The sequence below is a fragment of the Nuphar pumila genome, chromosome 7 (assembly GCF_984573655.1).
Source record: "Nuphar pumila chromosome 7, dmNupPumi1.hap1.1, whole genome shotgun sequence".
Lineage (NCBI taxonomy): Eukaryota > Viridiplantae > Streptophyta > Magnoliopsida > Nymphaeales > Nymphaeaceae > Nuphar > Nuphar pumila.
Window position 1 is genome coordinate 76,508,168 of NC_143255.1, and position 14,290 is coordinate 76,522,457.

Sequence of the window (14,290 nt, forward strand, 5' to 3'; positions counted from 1 at the left end):
CAAGGCAGGGGAGCGGCCGAGCCCTCCTCCCTGCCTCCTGGTACGGCAGAGGAGGGGCTCGCCCCCCCTCCTCTCTGTTCCCTCTGTTTGGCAGGGGAGGGGCACGACCCCTCCTTGTTTCTGTTACGGCAGGGGAGGGGTCGAGCGCCTCCTCCCTGCTCCTTGTTGCGGCAGGGGAGGGGGCCGAGCCCTCCCTGTGCCTCTTCGCTGTTTTTCGGTGGGCCGGGGCAAGCCCCCTCGCCTCGCTTTTCACTAGCATCAGGCAGGCCTCCGTTTGGGGTTGACAGGTAGGGGCTTTGACCCTGCCTCTCTTCTGCTTTGTCAGGCAGGAGCGCAACCCTGCCTGCCCTTGCTTTATGAGGGAAGGGGTGCGACCCCCTGCCTCCTCGGAGTCCGCTGACAGCAAGTCAGCAGGGGCTCGCAGCCTCTGCCCTTGCTTCTTGCGCTTATAGCAGGTGCGCATGTGCACGATGCCCCTGCCTCTGCTTCCCTTACGTCAGGACGACGATAATGCCCCTGACTTTCTATTTTGGTATTAGCTTGCTAAGATCGTTACTTTTGCAGCTCGTACGACAGACCCTGCTGGCGCTCCGCGACCCGAGCCGCCAATCGCGTACATCCGCGGACGACAGGAAACTTGCAACTCTCAAAGGTTGGGGAAGATTGCACAGAAGACTTGGACAATTGAATTAAGTTCAATTAACTAAAAAGAGACCATTAAATAAATATATATATATAGAAATATATATATTTATACGAGTACACATTTAACTCAAGGACGCGGTTTCACGATCCTTGTCCTTTACCTTACCGTTGCGCATCGCACAAAGGTTTTGCGTTGCACTCCTGTTTACAGCCTTTACTTTGCCGTCGAGCATCGCGCACAAGTTTTGCGTTGCACTCCTGCTTACAGTCTTTACTTTGCCGTCGCGCTTTGCGCTAGGCTCTTGCTTTTGCACATGTGTTGTTACTGCCTTGCTATTGCAGATGACGCTTAGGTATTCGCTCATTGCATACGCGTTTGAGGCATCCTCGTGGAGGATGCAAGAGACATCTATCACTCCCTCTTGTGACGAGTTCAGTCGGGAGCTCGCGATACACTCTCGTCTAAGGAGAGGGATTCCTCATAAGGATCCTGGCTTTTCGTGTGCGCAGTCCTGCAGAGTCGACTTGAGATTTTAGGGAGCTGCGCAAAAGCATCAAAGACTGCTCCAAATCGAAGCATTTGGCAGGATGTGAATGGCTGGTTCTGCTCACCTTTTTGGCATATCTCGGGTGATCTCGAATTGGGGGTTCGAGCGAACTTCTTAGCGGGTGTTCTGTTGAGAAACCCGTATTCCGTCTATCGAGTCATGCGAGACATGTAGATACCCCGATAGCAGATGTGATTCGAGATAATCACATGCATAATGTTGGCACAAGGTACTGCTGTTTCAAAAGATAAAGTAAAGTTGATAAACTTTACATCTTTGTGAAACACTCCTGTTGAGGCTTCTATTGAGGAGCTATACCCCCTTCATCCTAGAGTACTTGTAGTCGTGCACGACACGTCTAGTATTGCGATGATCGGATGAGATGGTCGTGCGACCTCGAACATCGCTAAATGCAAAATGCTGCAATCACATAAATGACCTCACATTCGCCTTCACATGCAAGATGCTCGAGTGGTTTAAAGACCACAACATAGAATGGGTCGTTAGTTAAGCAACCCCTAACGTACCTATTCGCTTCTATGTGTCTGTCAAGGGAGACGACAGAGCAGTACAAACTCCAATGGATAGGTTGTTAACAACCACCCTACGGGTAACAATCTGGCCTCCCCAGTCATTGGAGTTAGGGGAAAGAGGCTACATTAGTTAGCTCAACACTTCTGCAGAAGTTGGATGCGTCCGTGGCACAACCTTCTTTGGGGAATCCTCTCTCGACTAAAGCCATCCATTTGGAGCGAACTCAACTAGCTATTCGGGTTATTGAAAATACATACAATAACAGACGCCCGAACTAGTCTCAGTTGGTTCTACGTTTTGCCTGCGCGTACCCGCAAGTTTGTAATTATCGAAACATAAGGTCTGTTCACACTGGTCGTTGAGTCGAGAGATTCGCTTGCACTACTGCTTCACTTGCACTACTGCTTCGCTTGCACTACTGATTCGCTTTCACTACTGCTTCGCTTGCACTACTAATTCGCTTGCTTGCTTGATAGTTCAGTATGCTACTCGTTGAGCTGTGCACGCCTGACAAGGCGTTACTCTAGTTGGTTAAACTACTTACGCAGTTCTTTGCGGAGTAATAAGGAGCTTCTTATACTAGTTAAATGCTTATAATAATAACATTATGCCAATTGCTACATATTAGCATGTGACTTGCTTTATCCCTTGGTCGAACTGTTTGGTGCTTATTGTAGCGTAGCACTTGTTGGCTTGCATCTCTTATGATTGATGTGATTGCATACAACTCGTAATCTATGAACTGGTGGCAACTAGGATTGATGTGGCCGCTTGTCTTATAAGCTGCTTACATATTGTGATATAACTGTTGCCGTATGATTGCTTATGAATGGCTTGTGATGTAATGGTTTATGCCTTACGATTAGTTTAATTACTTGTTGATGGACTGAGCCATTTTATGGTAATTATATGTTTTACGAGCATTGTTATGAGTGCTTGTCTTATTCAGTTGTTTTGTTTGGCTGACAGGTAGAGTTAGTTACTCTTTACCCATAGAATCAACTGGATTGCCACATCTGCGCGTTCTCACGTATCGTTTACGCATGCTTTGAGGGCCTATTTGAGGATTACAATATTCCTTGTGGCAACAATACAATGCGTAGGATTATGTGCTTCTATGTGAAGTGATACGATGCATATTGTTGATATGCATGCTTGTGACCATATTGTGGCTACTGACCCCGAGGCGGTCAATGGTTCAGAGCAGTCGATTAATGACGCATGTATCATTGAGTAGGGCGTCTATCGATGACCTGATCTCCAAAGGATTATCTGCGAGGGCGTGTATGATCAAGATCAGGTACCCGGCTAGAGTGGTAGATTCTCTGTGAGGATGTACACTGTCCACGAACGGGTAGCCGCAAAGACGGTGAACTCCTGTGAGGAAGTGTATGATCCAAGACCAGGTATACTATCTAGGGCGGAATTCCTTGTGAGGTTATACATTTCCCAGACCAGGTGATCCGATGTTGATCTTATTGTTTGTATTAGTGGCTATCGACCCTGAGAACGATCATTTGTGTTGATGCGTGTATCGCAATGATTTTCATTGGATATGACATTTGTTGGGGACCTGCTTCCCAAAGATTTCGCTGTGGAGGTATGTATGATCAAGATCAGGTGACCCGGCTAGAGCGGTAGAATCTCTGTGAGGATGTACACTGTCCACGAACGGGTAACTGCGAAGTCGGTGAACTCCTGTGAGGAAGTGTATGGTCCAAGATCATGTATACCCTCTAGGCAGTAATTCCTTGTCAGGTCGTATATCTCTCGGAACGAACGATCCGACGTGGATCTTGTGTTTTTGCTTACCATAAAAAGTTATGCTGAGCTGTGACGATCTCCTGAGATTGTTTGTGATAGCCAACTATGAATTCATAGTTTTGGCTTTCTGTTTTTGCATGATTAATGCAGGACTCAGATGTGAGAATCAGATCGTTAGCGATTTGAGTTAGTGATTATGTTTTGGACCTTCTACGGAAGGGTGAGCTTTTTTGAGAAAGTATGACGCCTTAGTGAGTCATAACAGGTGGCAGTTGGCCGCGCAAGGTTTTGAGAGATGAGAATAGATTAAGGTTGTTCAGGACAAAGCGTTTGTTAGAAGTAGTGAGTGACAAACGATGTCCCGATGATGATTAGATAAAGAGACCTCGTTCTAGGAACGATAACAAGCTTGTTGCTTAGTAGTTCACAGCTTACGATCAAATGGATCGTATGCTGCGTTGGTCAGCTGTACTGCTTACTTGCTTTGAACTGCTTACTTACTTACTCGCTCACACTGTTTACTTATTCGCTCGCACTGCATACTTACGCGTTTGCACTATTCACCTGCTTGCATTGCTTACCTGTTTAACTGCATATATGCTTTAAACTGCGTAACCTGCTGAATTAAATGCACTTAATTCAGTTTCTTGTAGTCTCTCTTGTGCACCTACTAGTTTTTCGCGAAACTAACCCATTCTATGGGTACAGGTGATGATTAGGTACTCTACGGGTGATGGTGCGATTGCAAGATGACTTCAAGACTTCTTCTTCCTGCTCTTAGCTCGCGTCCTGGACGCTTGGGTTTGTATCTGATTTCTCTTAGGATATCCGAATCTTGTGAATTTTGGTTCTTTTAGCTAACGTGCCCAAAGTGTTCAGCTTGCCTTATGATTTATCAAAAGAAAAATCTTCCGCTGATTTCATAAACAAACTCTGAAGGAAAGAGATATTTTTAGTCTCTTGCCTGTTTTTCTGAAAAGGTTCACAAGTTTGAAATTTGGGGCGTTACACTAGGAATTTTGAAGAAGCAAAAAAATTAATAGAGTGAAGAGATGCAATGGATAATGAACTTAGAGCTCTCAAGAAAGCCAAAACTTGGGTTTTTCAATCTCTATCAAATGAAAAGAAAACAATAGGTTGTAGTTGGGTTTTTAAGGTAAAAACTAAGAGTGACGGGAGTCTTGAAAGATATAAAGCATGACTTGTTGCAAAAGGCTATAGTTAGGAATATTGTATCGATTACGAGGAGACTTTTGCTTCTGTTGCATGAATGGTTACCGTCCGATGTTTGATCACTATTGCATCCATTAAAAAATGGAACATATACCAAATGGATGTAAAAAATGCATTCCTAAATGGAGATCTAAATGAAGAAGTTTACATGGATGCTCCTCCGGGCATAGATGTATCCAAAGGTAAAGTCTTTCGTCTACAAAAAGCACTTTATGGCTTAAAGCAAGGCCCCAAGGCTTGGTATGATCGATTTAACAAAATAATGGTACAAAATGGTTTTATTTCATGCTATACTGACACTGTCTTGTTTGTTAAAAAGTTTGATGCAGGAATTGTAATTTTATTGCTATATGTTGACGATATGTTGATTACAGGTAGTGATATCAAGGGGATCAAAAGTATCAAAGCTACACTAAAAGAAAGATTTGAGATGTCAGACTTAGGGTATCTGACATATTTTTTAGGCATTGAAGTAGCCTATTCTCACAAGGGTTACTTTTTATCACAAACTAAAATTGCGTGCGAAGTTATTGATAGATCCGACATCATAGACGATAAGGTTTGTGAGACTCCTGAAGTTGTAGGATCCAAAATGAAGATTAATGATGGGAGTACCCTTGGATGTTCCTACTCCTTACCGGCAACTCGTGCGATCATTAATGTACCTCAGCATTATAAGGCCTGACATCTCACATGTCGTACACATTGCAAGTCAATTTCAGCATGCCCTTACATCCGTCCATATGGGCGCCGTTCTTTGAGTTATCAGATATATAAGGGGAACCATAAATAAGAGAGTGTTTCTTTCTTCATCTTCAGAATTAAATTTAATTGCTTATACTCATTCTGATTGGGGAGGTGACCCAAATAACCGTCACTCCACCACAGGTTTTTGTATTTTTTTTAGGAGAATCACTGGTTTCATGGAAATGTAAGAAACAACAAAAGATGTCTTTATCATCCACTAAAACAGAATATCGAGCCATGACTTCTATAACTATGGAGATTGTCTGGATTCATCAATTGCTGCAAGACATGAGAATTCAAATCCAAGGACTCATAAAGCTGTGTTTTGATAATAAGAGTGCAATTTATATTGACATATCTACAAAAAGTCATCGACCTTTCTTATGTGACTTCAGAATATCAGTTTACAGATTTCTTCATCAAGGCGCTTTGCTCACCCAGATTCAACTTTCTCCTTGGCAAACTTTTGATGATTGCGCCCTAAGTTTGAGGGAGGGTGTTAAAATATATTTTTCTTTTATATATATATATTTAAATATATCTAAAGATATATATATATATATTACATATATATATATATATATTACATATATATGTATATGTATCCATCTTTAGATATATGTAAATATATGTTTCTCTTTCTTCTTGTAAAACCCACAAGGGTATTATAGTCATTTCTCCTCTTTTGCGTACATTCATAATTATGAATATGTTGTAATATTTTTTATTTGTTTTCTTTTCTTATTTTTTTTTCTTTTTCATTTTCTTTTTATTGTTGTTGACTAAGGTCAACTTGGAGGGTGCTCAACACTAGCTGTTGGGCCCCTCCAATGGTTAGAATTCTAACGGTTGGAGGGGCTCCAACAGCTAGTGGAGCCCCTCCAAGGCTCCTTCTTATAAATAGGAGAGATCCCTCTTTGTATTTTTCACTCCATGGAGCTTATGTTCTCCATTCTTCTCAAATAAAGATTCTTTATTTTTATGTGCCTTTGTGTTTCTCTATTGTACCTTTGTGTACATTTGTTCTAAAGTATTCTTGTGCCTTTGTGCATATACCTCTTGTGGTGTTGTGGACTTTATTTTTTTTTGAGATATTTTTACAGGTAGGTGCAGGTGGCAGTCTTTCGGAACACCTCACTTTTTTTTTTTGGTAAGATTTGTAAGGAAATGAAGTCCACAATTGGATCTTCAAATGATGCTCACAACCAATCTCACAAAAGAACCACGGAGGTTCACAAATAGCATACACTCACAAGAACCACTAGGGTTCATACACCAAACTCAAAAAGAGTATGCAAAGCAAAAGAGAATAAGAAAAGACTTTCATTCAAGTGGGAGAAACCCACACTCAAGAATACAAAATAAGAGGGGACAATCCCCTATTTATAACACAAGAGAATGAGAGGGAAGAGGGAGTCGATGGGCTCCCAACCGCTCTATTGAGAGCGGTTGAGAGTCCAATGGCTCACTCTTACAAAGGCTAAAAGTGTCTAAAAAGAAACTAAACAAAAAGGAGATAACTATCCTAACCCTAACTAGACTATGTAACTAAAGTAAAAAAAGATTACATATGAGGGATGTATTACATATGAGCTATGAGATTACAAATGATAGTTTTCTTTTAACAAGATTGGTCTAAGATGTCAAGTTTAATCTCTTTATTTAAGGAAAGCCAAGTGACTAGAGTCTCATTAGGACTCGTTGAATTGGTCTTGAATCCATTTCAAGACCCATATCATTTTATCAATCTATATAAGATATTGCCATGGTTTTTGTTTACTGGTGATAAATCTATTTAATTCGTTGTTTTAATGTGCTTTGCCTTCTAAATATTTGCTAGTGAATTGAGGGCCAAATAAACATTGTTATTCCTGTATCCATTCATTGATCTATAAATACCTTATTTCATCCCTTTGTGGTGTTGGAGTGTTGTAGGGAGTCCAAGATCACGATGGATCAGCCAATTGTGAAGTTGTGATGGGAGTGGGCTAGTATCATGGACACCTCTCACACAATGCGACCTCTCTCTCTCTCTCTCTCTCTCTCTCTCTCTCTCTCTCTCTCTCTTCTAACGTGTTTTTGTCAAATCTGACCATCAATATGTGTTCTACATACTTGATTTTATAGCCATAGACTCTTGGATTGTCCGATTCTGACACATGGGTAGTTTTTTATAAGGTTTGAAAATCAATGGTCTAATTTTTTTTTCATAAATATTGAAGGCTTAAAAGATCATGACACAATCCAAGTGTTGTGTCCTTGTAAATCAACCATGCTAAACACATCTGCAGAGTCAGATTTGCAGAAAAACCCCGAAAACCCCTGTTAGCTCGTTGTAGGCACCTAACTTTTGTTAGCACCTACTCCCAATCCCATATATAAAGACTTCCACTGTCGTACCTGCACCTGCACTTATACTCATGTGATATAGGAAGTGGGTCTGCTTTGAAAGTAGGTGGCAACTATGTTGATAGAGGCAGTAAGAGTAACCTATTTGATGACTCCCTGTGGCATCAAGGAAAGAGGTGGCAGAGGGATTGGGGTTGTGGTTCGTTGGATTAGCGATTGACTAAGGTGGATTCAATATTAGGAGAAGAAGATATACCCTCATTTGTTGTGGAGTATGAGAATGTGCCCTAAGCCCTTGCAACCCCCTTTAGAGATGTATTTGGAACCTATATGGTGTCAAATTTTCAAAGCTCTCTAATTGCATGGACTAAAGTTCTAGAGGTTCAAGCGAAGATCACTAGGAAGAAGCATTTTTGAAAGTCCATAATATTAAGAAGTTAGTGAATGGTGGGAAAAGGGATAGCTAGAAATTCAACTCTCGTAGAGCTAATCTTAGCGAAAAGAGGTGTTTGGAATATTAGCCCATGAAGTTTTACACCATTAGGATGGTGACTGTAGGTACAATAAGCTAAGACTAACGTGACCTGGTCTTCGATCCTGGGTGCAGTTTCTCTATGTAATAAACAAAAAAAAGGTATTCAAAACATTAGGTGCCTGAAATCGAGGTGTTTAGCAACTCTGTTTTAGCTATTGGTTGAGATCACACAACCAACTTGGAAGTTGATAGAAGATTAATACACATCATATGGAGGGATTGAAGTTTAATTTTAAACCCTTTGTGAATAGATCTGGAGGCATAGAGTCTTGGGTGGGTATCTAAATATTCATGACTTCTTTCTATCGCTTAGCCTTGAAGACAATTTTGCAAGATTTCCATTCATATTGATAGTTGTTTTTGGTTTAGTGATTAGTGATAAGAAAGATTTTTATCTATGTTTTCATCATTCAAGCAACAACTCAAGAAACCTTGGTGTGTGGCTGGAGATTTTAATTCAGCCTTGCACTTTGAGGGTGGAGGACCAACAAACGAGAAAGTTAGAAATGGCTTTAGACCATAGTTACAGGAAGTGCTCTTACTACATAGGAACCACAATTTTCAAGAATCAGTATTAGCACTAGAGAAACAAGAGACAGCTATTGAGAAGAACACTCAAAAGAGAAACTTCATTAAATTATCAAATGAATGGTTACAACAATATATAAGGGTCAACCCTTCTATGACACTACAAGACAAAAATGGTTGACTCTACAACCCTACAACTAACCGAGGCAAAAATACAGTAATACCCCTATATGAAATGATATGTACATAAGAGGGGCACCACACTGAAAGTAAAACACACTACACTTTTCAACACTCTCCCTCAAACTTATGATAATGCAAGCATAATCATCCCATGTTTGGAAAGGAATGATTGAAAGTGTAACATGACAAAGGCTCTTAGTGAAAATGTCTACGAGTTGCTCTTTTGAGACCACATGCTCCAAAGCTATAATCCTATCCTCATATGCCTTCCTAAGAAAGTGACAATGTAACGACCCCAACTCATACCCCTTGAAAATGCATATTTTTTTTTAAATCAATTGCGGAATCCTTCCCAGAAACCCGGGGCCTTTAAAGTTTCACTCCTAATTGGATAAAACAACCAACCACAATAAAGCTTACAGTTATCATCCTTACCAAACTTTTATTGAAATAATAAGTGATAAGTCTCAAGACAATGACATAAATGAAATTCAGAGTGCAATAACTAAATGAAATGAAAAGGAAATAAAAGAAGATTGAGCCACGCTGTCCATCTATGATCTGTCTAGCAAGTGCGTGACACTCGTAACTTCCCCAGAAGCCAGTCGCTTCACTAATCACCTGCGACTGCGAAAAACCATAGAAAGAAGGGATCAAAAATCCGAAGAATTCTGCATACCGATCTCTTTAATGAAATAAATGAGTATAAAGAATATATATACAATTTCATGCAATAATTTAGAGGAATGCAATTATGACAATTACATGATTCAATTAAGCATTCATAAAACATGGAACATCTATTAAGCATGAAGAACATTAATCAATAACAAGAACCACAATGTAAGTAAGCGAGATATTTAACATACATTAAAATTTAAACATTATACATCCACCAACATGTAACAATTAAGGAAAGAGATAAAATATGCATGTCCTAATGCATAGCAGGAATATGCATGATTTATGTGTAATGCATGTACACTTTATTATCTTTTATTAAAGCTTTCCTTTTCATATGCATGCCTTATTAAATGTATGCAATTTAAATTCCTCTTTTTAATTACTGTTGCCCACGGATACACCACACGGGTATAATTTTCTGAGGTCAAGTTAGGTTTCCAGGGTACAAATGTATGTACACAAGTTGTATTTTATTACTGGGTTCCAAACATAGCCCTCGACCGAATCACCTTCGAAACATTAAACCTCTACATCTAATGTCGGGACACTACGGACCTCCACATCTAATAGTGCCACTTTCTTGGTATGCCATAACAACAGCTGTGTCGAATACACTACCCTCAGGTAAAGTGGCAGACTCTTCCTAAAACCGTGGCTAAGAGAAAGAATCTCAATATCGGGTTCAGGGGTTAAAGTAAACCACACAGAGTTTTTGTATCCTCGTGGTCCCCCAAAACTGAACCTCTAAGATGGCCATTCTTCAGATGGAAGATCTCAGTTCATATTTTACACTGTTCTTATTTATTATATTTTTATTAAATGTCAATTATTAAGTTTTGCAATTTAACATGCAAAAGCAAAAACAAACACTCGCATCTACCCCAACGAGAGTCATCACGGGACCATCGTCTACGGAAAAGCATAGAACAATCGCCCACGGAAAAGCATAGAACAATGTAAACACAGTGCAATAAAAATAAATATGATCTTTACGATGCATTTAAAAGTAAGTAAAGAAGGAGCACCCAACGCTCGAGGCTCTCTAGGTCTGCGATGATTCACTTGGATCATCGATGCAATGCATTATTTCTAAATGCTTCTCAATGCACACTCATTAGTGCCATTTAAAGATGTGCCTAAACGATAATATGCATGAGCATGAATTTACAACTTTATATTCACCGCATGCTTTCCTTCGGTGCATACATTCAAAACAATTTCAATACTTCTAATCATCACTCGTAATCATATCAAACTGCATATCTTCCTTAAGTACATGTTAATGTCAATGCATGTTTTTTATTTAAATAAACATCACATGCACCTTTTTTCCAAGTGCATATGCGACTCTCTCTGCACTGTTTTACTCTAGAACAAACACATGCACATAAACATGTGGCTACTCATGCAACTACACGTATGCAACATAATCTAATATTTCAGGTTTACACATACTCATAATTTACACATGTAACTAATATTGCATTTGAATATTGAGTGCGCAAAATCAGTCAATCATAAGCATGCAAAATTTACTTTCACATAGTTGAGGCTTTCACAAGGGCAAAAAAAATCTGGAAATTTACCAAGGCAGTATATAATAACTAAATGTATATTTTTTTTCTGTTACATGACCCAGCCGACCCAGTCGGCTGGGCCAGCCACTCAGCCGACTGCTGGTCGGCTGGAGCCCCAAACAATTTTAAATTGTTGGTTTTTTTTTTTAAAAGGGTCACACCCAGCCGACTGCGTCGGCTGGGGTTCCTAGCAAGCCCAACTGACTTGAGTCAACTGGGTTGAGTTGGGTCGGTCCTGCCCTGCCCAAGGGCCGGACTGGGCTAGGCAGGTAGTTAACAAGTAGGGCTGGCCGTGACAGCCTAGCCGACCCTGTCAGCTAGGTCTCACAGCCCATGCACAGGCCCTAGTCCGGGCCTGTGTGGTGTCAGGCTAAACAACCACCCAAAAAAAAAAACCCTCAGGCAGAGTCCCATGACTACTTGCCTTACATGGTCCACCTCTGACAGCTACAAACACACCCGTGCGTCAGTGGGGTTCGATCATGTGCTTTCATCTCAGCACCCTCACAACCGCCCAAACATGCAGTTACAGAGAAATCAACCATGGGGACGATCCATGGGCCATCCCCCAATTCCATCCAAAAAAAGCATAAAATCGAACCGGTGTTCGATTTCTCATCTAATTTCAAAAGAGGAGACCCGTACCTCAAAAAAAAAGTCCGACGCTTGGGGGGGGGAAAACCCAAGGATGCCGACAACGAGGAACGACTCAGGCGGGGGTCATTGGGGAAAAGGGGCTGTCGACCGAGGGTGGCTGCTGGAGAGCGAGGTCAGAGAGAAAAGGGAGATGGTGACAGGGAGGTTGCTGCAACGAGAGGAAAGTCGCTTCCACCAACCTCGACTGCTCTGACGCCGCGAAGGGGTTCAAGAGAGAGAGAGAGAGAGAGAGAGAGAGAGAGAGAGAGAGAGAGAGAGAGAGAGAGAGAGAGAGAGAGAGAGGGGATCTCCCATAAAGGAAGGAGGCGGTTACCCCCTCCTTCTCAGTGGCTGCGCACTCCTCCTCTCACCATCGACTTGCGTTAGGGTTCATTTTGAATCCTAACGCCCACTTTATCGGACCAGCACAACTTTAATGTTGTGTTTTTTTTTTCTTGTTGGTTACGCGGGGCACGACTTCAGTCCGAGTCCGGGACCCAGGATCCAACTGCGTGTTGGATCCACGACTTGTCTGCCTAATTGGATTTGCGTCTCTCAAGTGACGTGGATCCGCAGGCTGGATCCAACTGCGGATCCTCGTGTTAATGTTTTATATATATGTATATTTTTATGTTTATTTTATAATATTGTTAACATTATTATCATTTTTTTATAATATATCTATATACATGATATTATGTATCTATATATATGAACCCTAATTGATATGAGTTCTGGGTCCGAAACATGGATTCCAGCCCCAACCTCAAAAATTTACGTATCATTTTAAAACAAATTCAAGAAATTAATGAAAATTTTAGGGTTATTACAGACAATCTATCTCAATGGCTCAATGTGCTGCTTTGCAATGTGAATAAGACTCATATTGTCATAATACAAGGAGATTCTTCTACAAATAAAGACACCTAGCTCTCCCAGAAGCCATCTAATATATATAATCTCAGCTGTAACCTGAGCCATGGCCTTTCACTATGCCTCTGCAATGGATAGTGTGACTTGTTGCAATTGTTTTCTTTACCATGATATCCAATCAAACCACAGAATCTCGGAGTAGTGAGTTGATCCCACATAGACCCTCCAAAGTTCGCATCACAAAAGGCTCTAAGAATCTAAAGCGGATGACTATGAAAAGAACATCCCAAAATGCATGGTATCCCTCACATATCTGACGATTCTAAGGACAATAGTAATTTGAATCGATTTGGTCTCAGTTCATGAATTGCATAAGTGATACCATGCCTAGATATCATCATGTATATTAAACTGCCAACTAGTTGCGTGTACACCATTGAGTCCTCTAGTTCCTCTCTATTTGCGGCCCTCAATTTCACATTTGATTAGTTGCATATTTATGTTGTGATAGATAAAGACCCCTTCTCGAGTATGCAACTTTTAAACCAAAGAAGTATTCCAAACTTCCTAGATCCTTTATCTCAAATATGTTAGCTAGCTTTTTCTTGGTATCCACCACTTTTTGCACATCATCTCATATAATAACGATATCATTAACATATAGGAGTAATATGCATTTGCCATGGGAAGATGACATGAACAAAACGGGATCATGATAGCTTTGCTCAAAGCCAAAAGATCTAACAACAATGCTAAACTTTTCAAACCAAACCCATGGTGCTCGTTTGAGCCCGTATAGATATCTCCTCAGTTTGCAAATTCTACCTCGAGAATCTGAGTATCCCTGAGGTAACTCCATGTAGGCTGTTAATGGGTCGGGTCAGGGTTGACTTGGACCTGCCCATATAACTATAACAAGGTTCAGGTTTTGTCGGGTCACAAAAATAGAATCCCAAACCTGGATTTGCATAATTTTAGAAATTTATTTTTGTTAAAAATATATATAAAATACTCTGGTCACGTCGGGTACCTGGAAAAAAGCCAGGCTACCCGACAAAAATCATGATCCAAACCCAGCCCACATATTGCTTGGGTCGAGTTCGGGTCACCCCAAATGCTATTTGGGTCAACACTTTCCATGCCCATACCTGGGAATTTGGTTACCTGATACAAACCAGACTTGTTGACCGCTCTAACTCCATGTACAACCTCACTCAAGAATGTATTCTTTACATCCAACTGCCACAAATGCCGCTGCTTTATTGTGGCAACAACAAGCAAATTCCTTGTAGTAGTAGTATGAGTCATGTGTGCAAAGGTCTGAACAAAATCAACCTCAAATTGTTGGCTATAATTTTTTGCCACCAACCTTGCCATGTATCTCTCAATAGATCCATCTGCCTTGGTATTAATCTTGTAGACTCACTTACGCCCTACTACATTCTTCTCAGGTG

General features: G+C 40.8%; 1 protein-coding gene across 3 annotated transcripts in view; it reads left to right on the plus strand.

The window, feature by feature from the left end:
- LOC149832399 (DNA-3-methyladenine glycosylase 1-like) overlaps positions 1-14,290 on the plus strand; it is a 55,042-nt gene that overhangs the window by 35,150 nt on the left and 5,602 nt on the right. Inside the window, exon 3 of one of the 3 annotated variants that reach the window (XM_090012447.1) lies at positions 7,407-7,516. The exons of the other annotated variants lie outside the window; for them this stretch is intronic. The gene's annotated coding sequence lies outside the window, so the exon portion shown is untranslated. Of the gene's footprint in view, positions 1-7,406; positions 7,517-14,290 lie in introns of those variants that run through there. 3 annotated transcript variants of the gene reach the window in all.